Source organism: Grammomys surdaster, unplaced genomic scaffold (assembly GCF_004785775.1).
Source record: "Grammomys surdaster isolate TR1022 unplaced genomic scaffold, NIH_TR_1.0 128, whole genome shotgun sequence".
Classification (NCBI taxonomy): Eukaryota; Metazoa; Chordata; class Mammalia; order Rodentia; family Muridae; genus Grammomys; species Grammomys surdaster.
Window position 1 is genome coordinate 6,630,953 of NW_021604586.1, and position 11,370 is coordinate 6,642,322.

Here is an 11,370-nt window from a genome sequence, read left to right on the forward strand (position 1 = left end):
CCCGCGCCCCGCCGCCGCTGCGCCACCTGCCTCCAGCCCGACGCCCATCGCGCTCGCTCCGCCCCGGGGCGCCGGCCGCCGGAGAGAGGCCCGGTTCCGTGCGCCCCGGCGCCGCCCAACGCCCAGAGCGGCTCCCGCCTCCACCGCCCGGGTGGCCTAGGGGCCCCCGGGACGCGGCCGGCGGACTTGGCTATGGGGTCCGACTCAGGACGTAGGGACCTCAGGAACGCCAGGCCGCGCGTGGGACCCCCGTGCGGATGCAGGAGAGCGGGGCCGTGGAGTGGGAGCGGGGCCGAGGAGTCCCAGCGCGTAGCCAATGCGTGCGGCGCGGGGCAACCCGGTGCGGGGCGGACTCCTCGCTGTGCGCCCCCGCCCCGCGCAGGCCGCGCCCCGGGAGGGCGGGCGAGCTGAGCGCACCGCGCACACCCACCTCGGAGCAGTCGCAGCCCGACGGCGTCGCTGCTCCCGGAGCCGCGGTGTCTACTCCGGGACGGGAGGCGGGCGCCCCTCCTTCGGCCGCCGTACCCCCTTCACCCCCTTCGCAAGCCCTTCGGGGGACCCGGGCCACCAGCGCGTTCTGCCGGCAGGGGGCGCGCTCCGCCCGCCGCGCTCGGCCTTTGGTCCCCAAGGCGCCAGGCGACCTGCGGCAAGTGGGCTCAGGATCCCGCTCTCCCCACTGCCATCGGGGCCGGCGTTCGCATATGCTTTGCATTCGTTTGCATATCATTCATTTTAATGTCAACCTGAGGAAAAGCCCCCAGCCGCTGCCTCTGCTTGTCCGCGTCCTACTTTCTCTTCTTCCTCTGAGCCTGCTCCCCACCTCCCCTCCCCACCCTCTTTACCCACTTTTCCTTAAGGCGCCTTGCGACAAGTACCATGCTTTCCGTTCTTCTGGTTGGTACATTTGAGCAAACTCACTGCACTCCCTTCCCTTGCCTTCCCAGTGTTTCACCCACTCACACTTTGCTTCTTTGAGACTACGGAGAGACCCGGGGTCACCGCCTGCCGAGACAAGGGGCCAGAACTTCAGATCAACGGGGCCTTGATTTTCATCTCATTAGACACAAATCTGCATGTGAAGGATAAAAATCTAGCAATGTGCCAAAAAAAAAACCCACACAAAAAAACAAAAACAAAAACTCCCTTTCTTTCCAGTCTTGCCATAATGGTTTGTTTTTCCCTAGTTGGAGTTCCTCTCGTGGGTTCACCTCTGCCTTCCTGAAAAGCATTCCTGCACCACCCTCCTGGGGTGAGATCTGACCTCCTTGGTCTCCCGGATCTCCCTCTGCGGAGGATGGTGTCTAATCCTAGCCTAGCACCTATAAAAATGCCCACATTTTCAGATCTCCCTGGCCACATGTATCGATCTTGTAGAGGAGTGGAGGGTCCCGAGTCCATTTCACAGAGAGGTGTGGATCTAGAAGAATTGGCTATATGGCTGAGACCACAGACTTTTATCCCAGGGCTATGAGAACCAGCTGTATGACGGCCAGCGTGCCTTGTGCACCAAGAAAGCAAAGGACAGTTCTCTTCAGAGATACTGTCGTGCAGAGTGGCCCCAGCAGAGGGACCTGACATCAGAACTCTTAAGCCAGTCTCTGGGAGCTCAGCCTGACCCAGGAGCTGGACCCTCTGCTTGGGCTGCAGGCTTTCGCACCTCGCGCTGCTGGGTGGAATGTTTGTTTTGTGGTGAGCGGCCAGTGTGTGGTTACACTTAAGAAAGGTGTTCACAACCTCGGCTGGAGGTACAGAATTTAATGTGACAGGCAAACCTCCTGCCCAGGAAGCTCTCCTGAGCCATGGCTACTAGATGGAGGCCCTGAGGGCTCCTTTGCATAGAGTGGGCAGGCCCCACTGCAGCATAGTCCCTACGAGTCCTGACAGCCGTTGTCCCTCCATTTTCCACTAGCTGGGAAGCCGTTTTCCAGAACCTGTTTGTTTCTCAAAGAAACTAAGTCTCTTGCCCCTTGGCCCCCCTGCTACTCTATGAAATATTGGTTCCCTGTGGAAATGTCCAGGTCACGGCTCTTAGGTGCTCTCATGTTACCTTATGGAAGCGCTCAACCCACACTGTATAAACAGTCCATCTGCAAGACACACACACCTCAGAACAACAAAGAATCAGCAAGCATCAGGGATCACGTGAAGCATCAGGGATCGCAAGGACACCTTAGAGGCAGTGGATCAGGAAGTCAGGTGCTACCTGAAGCTTTTACTGTTTATTGTCTATGGAGACAGGAGCTGCTTTCTCTTGCTTATGACATCATGGTATTCCCTAGTGAAGTCTGCTCTCTGCCTTTATCTGATCCCTGCTTCCCAAGAGGCTGTGCCTGGCCAGGCTCACAGTCCAGAGCTGACACCAGTCCACATGCTTTGACTTGGAGCTGGGGGTTCTTCTTGGAACAGAAACCCCTTTCTCTAAGGAGAATGATCTCAATGTCCAGCATTTCCAGCTACTCCTGAGTTGCTTCTGACTCCCCAAAAGGGTAGCACCTCCTTTTCTCATGGCTCCTAGCACAGGGTGACATTTTGATGTTGGGCACCATCATTAGACATTTAACTAAACGCACAGAATATGCAGTTCACACTGGACTTCACTATAAAGGTGAGTTCTGTTGAGTAATAGTGTCTCTGTCCTCTCAGTCATTACCATGGGACATTACTCATGTTATTGGGGACCCAGGAGTAGTTCTGCCTTCTGATCAGTCTTTCTGTAAATCCAAATCTGCTTGGAAAAACTTGGTCTATTTATTTTTTAAAAAGCCCAGAAGACAATAATATAGATATTAATGACATTTTTTAAAGATCTCATGTAAATAGTAAAGGGTGTGCACCATTGAAAAGGCGTAGGGGAACGGGCTCTGGTCTGGCACCTGGATTCTTCAAAGTTCCTCTTTCCGTGATGCACATTTCTATTCTGTTCCACAAGGCTTATCTAGGTGCAGTCTCCAATGACTATAATCCCAGCATTTGGGAGCTGAAGCAGGAAGATAGTGACTTCCAGGTCAGCCTGGGCTATATTGACACTACTGAGAAGGAAGAGAGTGGAGAGGAGGAAGAGGAGGAGGGAGAGGGGGAGAGGGAAGGGGAAAGGAAAGAGGGGGAGGGTTGAGATGAAGGAGTCATGTGGTCAGGTTCTCTAGGTAAAATGATGGATCATGCCGGGCGGTGGTGGCGCACGCCTTTAATCCCAGCACTTGGGAGGCAGAGGCAGGTGGATTTCTGAGTTTGAGGCCAGCCTGGTCTACAGAGTGAGTTCCAGGACAGCCAGAACTACACAGAGAAACCCTGTCTCGAAAAACAAAAAACAAAAAACAAAAAACAAATGATGGATCATGGTGTGTGCAGATCCAGATAGCTGAAATTCCAGTTCTAGGCCAGACAGAAAACAGCCAAGCCACCTCAAACAGCTCTAGAAAGGACCACCTGCTGCCTCCCTCCTGTGTTGAGGTCTAAGTGCTTCTCATAGACCCGCTTGGGAATGGTGCATTTCTGCAGATGAGGAAGCTGGGCCCTGGGAGACTCAGGTCTTGTGGTCGTGGCTGGGATGGGTTATAGCTTCACCCAGAGACCTCCACCCTGTTTGTTCCCCACCTGTCTTCTGACATTTCTGGTTCAGCCTCAGCCCCTTGGCTGCCCCACCCCCACCTAATCCATAACCTCAGGGCCACTTACCAGCCAACCACATAGAGCATGACAGTCTCAAGGAAGGAGGATGGACAGACAGATGGCTGACTCTGTCCCTTCCAGATAGCAGAGGGAACAAGTGTGAGCTTTTGGCAAGGCGACTGTTGTCAGAAAGGTGAGGGGTGGAGTGGTTTATATGTGTCCTTAGTGAGCGGGCTGGCACTGCACACACCACAGTAGCTGCAGCACACCTCCCTCACACTGGTGACTCCCATTCCGCACCCAAAACTCTCCGTATGCACCTACCTATAGGATCTTCCTGAAGCCAGAGAGGAGAGGAAGATTCCACAGACTTCTCTCATCCTCTCTCTCTCTCTCTCTCTCTCTCTCGCTCTCTCTCTCTCACATGGAGGGACTGATGACCTCTGATGGCAGGAAGACATGAACCTCCCTTGTCTGCTAAAACCCCTGGGATGAGTTGGCCAGACTCTGCTTCTTTTCTCTATGTAAAAACACAGGAGCCCACGGTGTAGACAGCTCTGCAGGAATGCCCAGGGCGATGCTTTGTGGGACACTTTGGTCACTGTTAGGAAGAGACTTAAGATTGATCCAGAAAGTGATACATTAGGATTCATTTACCAAAGGCTCTACCATTCTAGACACTGTCTAACAATGAGAAATGGGGAGGACCCGTCACCTATCCTGACTGACTGTGAAACAAGGTACAGAGCCTTACTGTGCTCTGGTGGTCCTCCAGTGAACAAAGGAGAAATGGGAGAAATCAAATGAAGAGGAGAGATCAGGCTGTAGATTAGGGAAGACCCATGAGGATGCCCTGGGAAAGACGAGCCACAACAGTACCACAGGAATGAGTGGCTTTGCACTCCCCCTGTGTGACTGCTTTGTTTCTTCCAGTTTGGATCTTTCTGTACTGTGGGAACCTCCAAGCTATTGCTTCTTCTTCTCTACACTCTCTGCACACACACGCGCGCGCGCGCGCACACACACACACACACACACACACACACACACACGCGCGCGCGCGCGCGCGCTCGAGGGACTGTAAGCCCTGGGATCCGTGGGAGCCACAGCTATATATGTGCCAAGAGGACCAAAGACATGTCCTGTTCTCTTGTCTTTGCTCAGCTTCAGATGAGACGCTGCCAAGCACACTTTCAGCAACCGGTTGACACACATGCCAAGAGTGGCGGTATGATCGAATACCGTGTGATGTCCCCAGAGATGTGGAGCTCTCTTGCAGGCTATATCAGGGCCAGGTTCCACTGTGAAAAAATATACTATGTATTTCCCAGTTCACTTGCAAAAACAGACTTCCCCTAGCTAAAGACTACAATGTGACGCACAGGACGCCATGAGCCTGAGGAGTTAAGAGTGTCTGGAAAGGTTGTATGTCATCGCAGCAGCTCAAGAATAAAACATCTGACTGTAATGGCAGCAGATTCTGCACTCTCCGGGGGCTTGAGTCATCCTGAAAGATGAGAAATAGCCTGGGACACGTGCCCAAAGGACTAAAGACTACAGGACATCAGGGACGAGACAGCAGAACAGGGCTGAGGTGGTGCTTAGTAAAACCCTTGCCTCAAAAACATAAAAAGCACGAGCTCGATCTCCAGGGCGCATGCTAAAAAACAACAACAACAGGCCAGGCATGGCGGCCGGTGCTTGTAATCCCAGCATTGGGGGTGAGACAGATTTCTAGTGCTCACCAGAAGCCACTGAAGCCCATGTGGCAAACTCTGGGCCCGTGAGAGACCCCGTTGCAAACAGAAACGATAAAGACAGCCAAGATCTCGTCTCCATAGGCAGTCATATTCACATGCAGAGAGGGTGGATGGACAGATAGACAGATACATAATAGAGGATACATAGATGGATTGATTGATAGTTGGACTACATGCAAACAAAAATACAGGTTGGAAAAGTGTGTGAATAAGTAAATCCCACCAGAAGATAAAATGGGTGGCCACTCCCCAGGTCAGCTGCTTCTCCACTTCCCAGCCTTAAGCTGGGCCCCCCTGAACCTCCTTCACAGCATGTCCTGCTCTCTCCCTCTTCATGTGTATCCGTCCATGGCCTGCCTGTTCCTTGCTCTGCTCTGGGGTCCTGTTTGGCTGCTTTGCCCTGCACTGCCACTCCTGGAATGCAGTACCGCTGCACACAGTTACAAGTGACTCCAGGACTTCACCCCATTTCACACCACTCCCCAGCAAGCATTCTAACCGTTTACAGCTTCTTTTCAGAATGCTTTATACACGTGCTTTGTTCTACTGTTCTGTTTGTGCTTTTGTGGGTAATATCACACATACATATGTACGTATATACATGCAGTAATATACATTCATCCATCCATCTATACATACATATGTACATACATACATACATACATACATACATACATACATACATTCTTGCTATTTAGCTAGTCTTATGTGAGCCTAGTGCTCACCATGTAGTCCAGGTTGGCCTTAGACTTGTAGGCAATCCTGTTTCAGTTTCCCAAATGATAGGATTACAGGTATGCACAACTCTATTGGCTCCCCTGGTACTGTTTTTGCTTTTGAATTACAGCTTGCACCTTACCCTAATTGATGGATCCACCTGCCTTGGTACCATCTCAGCAACCCCACCTCTGTGGCTTCTGTGCCCATATTCCTTGACCATATGTGGACACTTGGTTCAGAGAAGGAGGGAGGGTGACCACCTGGCCACTCACCGGTCCTCTCCTGGGATTGTTTTGACTAACAGGAAAAGACGCATGGCTCTGGTTCTACAGGGGAGGTAACGGCAGAACTGCCCAGGGCCATCTGCTGGACCATGAAGGAGAATGGACAGAGGAGGAGGAGGGCTGGGCCTCCTGTCACAGATATGTCTGCCTGACTCCCTGGAGCTGGTTTCTGTCACTTGTAGCCCCAGAATCCTGAACAGCCCACACCTGGCTGTCCTTCCACCGCACAGTCAGAGCCGAGAGACTCTGGTAACCCAGTATCTGCTATGATGGGAACAGGCCTTGCTGGGAGCGCATAGAAGCCACCACAGCTCATCCATCAAGCCCAGGCAGCCGATGATCTCCCGACCCACAGTGTCTGCCGCTGACAGGCCGTTTGTTATCACCGAAGCCAGACCTGGTGGTGGGAGCTTCTCTCTCCATCCATCTCCACATGGGAGAGTATGACATGGGAGGCTGGTGCTGTCCCCTCCAGCTCCAGATAAGGGCCAGCTCCCGAGATGCCCCCTCCATATCCCTCCAGCTCCAGTTCTACAGACAGAACATTTTGCAGGCGTACATTCTCCGTGCGGGTCCTGCCCAGCTTCACCACATCCCCCAGGAAACCTTTCTCTCTCCTGTCCCCATGATCTCAGATCTGTGGGTTCCCCTTGATTCATAGGAGGCCCTCACCATCAGAGTTCATGGCTTCCTGCCCCCAGTGGATGCTGAGGTGTAAAAAATGTCAGGACCCCTCAGCACTGGGGCTCTGCAAGGACGGTGCCAGTGAACAAAAATGACAGAATAAATAAGTATCCATGGATCCAGTTTGGCCTGATCTATGTCAGTCAATGTCCCCACCTTCTCAAGCAAGGACAGCACTGGAACTGGTACCTAGGTTGGGGGTGTCACTTCCTGTTTCCTATACTGGTTGATCCCCTCATAATCCCAGTGAGTCACCCAGTCCACAGTCTGATCCTGGGCTCCCAGGTGTGGGCTATGAGCGGGTCACGGGTACTGCCCTGAGTCTAGGGAGAGAGGTTGACGATGTTTATCACAGTGTAAAGAGACCTCATGGCTCCCCAGACAATTCATTTAACTTTGCACATAAGGAAACTGAGCCTTGGAGAGGAAAAGGTTCAGAGGAACACGCACCCCATACCCCCAGCTCTCTAGGGCACACTATAGTCTACCCAACTTCCCTGCCTCTCAATCTTATAAGACCATAGCTTCTTCAGGCCAGAAGAACATGTGGCCAAAGTGGCCAGGAGCCTCTGTAGGGTTCTCATGTCAAATGACCCAACATGCTCAGGGAAGCACCATCCAAAGGGATATGGGAGATACTCCACCTGCCTAGCCTTGCCTTACGGGGTGCCTTGCAGCTGTGATGATCATGTATCAGGTTGTGGGGCTCGAGCTGGGTTTCTGGGGTCTTGCCTGAAGGGTCAAGACATAATGGCAGAAGATCACACCTTCTTCTCTTGCTCTGTCTAGACACCCCCATATCAATGGGAACACAGAAAGGACCAGAAACAAGGTCTGAGGCTCTGGGCATTGCCGTGCCAGTCACCTCATGGGAGGTCACACTAGATTGTGTGTTTTCTGTCCTGTGTCCTTCTTAGGGTTTCTAAGAGTGCTGGGGACAAAGCCAGTGGTGGAGGGATGATGACAGTCACTCTATAAAGAGTAGTTACATGCCTGGAGTGCTGGCCCTGGGCTCCTGTGCCATTCACCGGATGTGCTGAGGACCTGGTAATATGTTCAGTGGGTAGCACAAGCCTGAGGTGTAGGGGAGGGAAGCAGGGAGCTGTGAATGATCTGGGGGCACTTAGACTCGACACTTTTAGGCCGTGTGACCATCCAGGGACAAGGCACCTGTCACTGCTTTTCAAGGCCCAGGACCGTAATTTCTGTCTATTGAAGTTGTAATTTACCGCTGGGAAAATAAACATTTGCGTTTGTTTGGCTGACGACATCCTATGAATGTTAATCCAAAACCCTGGGTTTTGCTGAGGGGCTGACTTGCCTCCCCTGCCTGGTCTGGGCTTAGTCTAGCCTCTGCAGCAGCCTCAGTTCCCTCCCTGTCCTGAGGGTGCCAGAGGGGATGGGTCAGTCCAAGGACACCACCATCCTGGCCAGAGTTGACTGTCATACCTTCCTATCTCACTAGAGAAGTTGTCTATGGGTCTGGTAAAGTTTGGGGGTCCCATTTGGGGTTGTAGGGACACTGTCTGTATGGGCTGATGTTGGTTGGCAGGTGAACATATGGAGGATAGGATTAGGAAAGCCAGAAGCTGGGGAGGGAGGCCTGTCCTACTCCTGTGTAGTTAACAGCTGGGACTCTCCCTCAGTGCGTGTCTAGCATTTTAGGAAGAAGGTCTGTTTCTGAATACCGAGCTGCATGGTACAATTAGCTTATGACACATGTATAAGATAAATCTCAATGTGTCATAACCATTTCCAGGTGTCTCCCAGAGAAAGCTTCTGCCTCAGAATCTGGTACCCCTCCTCTAAAGACCCCCATCCTGCCACCAGCTTCAATGCCCACAGTCACAGTGGGTGCATGGGCAGGTGTCTCAGACTAAATAGAAAGAAGAATGTAAGAGGGACACCAGCAGTCTGCTCTGTTTCCTGGGAGCAGACACAATGTGACCAGATGCCTCCTGCTTCCCTCTCATCTCCATGACTACCTGGCCAGGATGCACTGTGCGCCCTCACACTGTGAGACAAAGCAAACATTTCCTTCTTTAAGTTGCTTTTGTCCGGTATTTTGTTACAGCAACTGGGAAAGTAAGTAACAAATCCTGGAACTCACAGTGTATCCGAGCTAGCCTGGAACTTGCTGCCATCTTCCCGCCTCTGGCTTCTGAGTGCTGGGATCATAGGCATATACTACCATGTCCAAGTTCACCTTAGCCTCAGACACATAGCACATAACCATGCCTCAGATCTGATGCCCGGAACACCCAGGGATGAGTCATCCTGGAATGAGGGTCTCTTGGGGCTCTGATGCTCCCGTGGGGGTGTCCAAGGCCAGCTGTTCATTAGCACCACTTGAGGATGCTCGGCAGGTACTTGCCTTTTTCCCGAAGAGCTTTCAACCTACATGCATTCCTGGAGACCCAGCCATTGTCCTTGGAGAAGGATTCTAGTCAGAACTACTCCAGAAATGTCTCTACCCCTTACCACTCTCACACAGCCTACCAGGTAACACTGTAGACTACCAGGCTGCACCCCCGACCCCAGATTCATACCCATCAATCCACAGAATGTAAACTGAGTCAGAGCTTGTTAGGGATAGTGCTACCTCTCCTTGTCCAGGGCAGTGAAGGTAAAGAGGACAGCCAGATCACAATGCTACCTCCTACCTCTCTGCCATGACCACTGCCCTCACTGTGAGTATCAGGTAAACAAAGACCCACTGAAGGAGACACATAGCCTGTAGGTGGTGGGGATGGCTTCTCCTCAGACAGAGTAAAGTGCAGAAAAACTAAAAAAGAGGCATAGCCCACCAGATGGGATACTAGTTATCTGTAAAGGAACCAAGCACTGATACACCACACATGGGTAACCCTGAAAACATGCCACTAGGTGAAAGAAATGGGAAGTGCTCCCCCTAGATGACACATGATTTCTTTGATAAGAGATGCTCAGAGGGGGCTGGAGAGATGGCTCAGTGGTTAAGAGCACTGGCTGCTCTTCCAGAGGTCCTGAGTTCAATTCCCAGCAACCACATGGTGGCTCACAACCATCTGTAATGGGATTCAGTGCCCTCTTCTGTGTGTCTGAAGAGAGTGACAGTGCACTCATACACATAAAATAAATAAATCTTTAAAAATAAAAGAGAGAGATGTCCAGAACAGGAAAATCCAACAGAGACAAAGAGGTAGTTAGTGGTCGCCAGGGGAGGAAGAGACACGGAGTGACAGCCAGGGGAACAGGGTTTCTTTTAGGAAGCAGCAAATGTTCTGAGAACAGATGGACAGAGGTATGAACTACACTGACTCTAGCCTGGGAGTGGCAACTGAGGCACACCGTGAGAAACAGCTGGCTGATACCACCTTAGTCAAAGTGAAGCTGCAGGATCCTTGAAGCCTCTGACTCTGTGCTCCAGGGCGCTCAGGGGGTACAGTCTCCTCAAGGCAAGGTGACCTATCTGAGGGGGAGCTCTGGGTGTGGCTGGGATCTAAAATTGCTGCAGGGCCTGAAACTGTTGGGGAGAAGCTGAGGGCAGTGTGGCTTCTGGGAGGAGAACTATTCCAGGAAGGAAAGGAGAAGTTGTCTTGGGGTGTGTGTGCACCGAGGGCCTGTGGTAGAGCCTGGGGGTGGGGTGAGCAGAGGCAAGGTGGAGGGATAAATAGACCTTTGGGTTCTGGAACTTTATACTTTTGTGTGCCTCTGCAGTAGACTCTAATGGTAGAAAGGCACTGCTCCATAGCTCAGACGGGATTCTGAGTAAGGCGGTCTTCGTGCCTGGCACTGGCACATAGGACAATGGCTCTGGTGAAAAGGTACTGAATGGATCATACACGGGCTATAAGTAGCTAGTTTACATCGAGAAATCTTCAAGAGAGAGGATAGGAAGGCAGACAGTATGAAGATACTTGGGTACCAGACGGTATCATTGCTCTTCCAACTGGACTGTGTGTTTTTGGGCTTTTGCTATGTGGCATCACGTAAACTGTCTAGCCCTGGACTAGGCTATCTGCTATTTTCAGTTCAAAGCCATCCTATTTAAACCAGGGTCTAAATTGTTCCTGAATAGAGTTTACAAACAGGAAATAAAAATGTAAGATTCATTATCCATCCATCCATCTATCCATCCATCCATCCATCCACCCATCCATCCACCCATCCATCCATCCATCCATCCACCCATCCACCCACCCATCCATCCATCCATCCATCCACCCATCCATCCACCCACCCACCCATCCACCCACCCATCCACCCATCCATCCATCCACCCATCCATCCATCCATCCATCCACCCATCTACCCACCCACCCATCCATCCA

At 52.0% G+C, this 11,370-nt stretch overlaps 1 protein-coding gene across 3 annotated transcripts in view; it reads right to left on the reverse strand.

The window, feature by feature from the left end:
* Cbfa2t3 (CBFA2/RUNX1 translocation partner 3) overlaps positions 1-11,370 on the reverse strand; it is a 74,729-nt gene that overhangs the window by 53,518 nt on the left and 9,841 nt on the right. The window contains exon 1 of one of the 3 annotated variants that reach the window (XM_028752498.1): positions 431-480. The exons of the other annotated variants lie outside the window; for them this stretch is intronic. The gene's annotated coding sequence lies outside the window, so the exon portion shown is untranslated. Of the gene's footprint in view, positions 1-430; positions 481-11,370 lie in introns of those variants that run through there. 3 annotated transcript variants of the gene reach the window in all.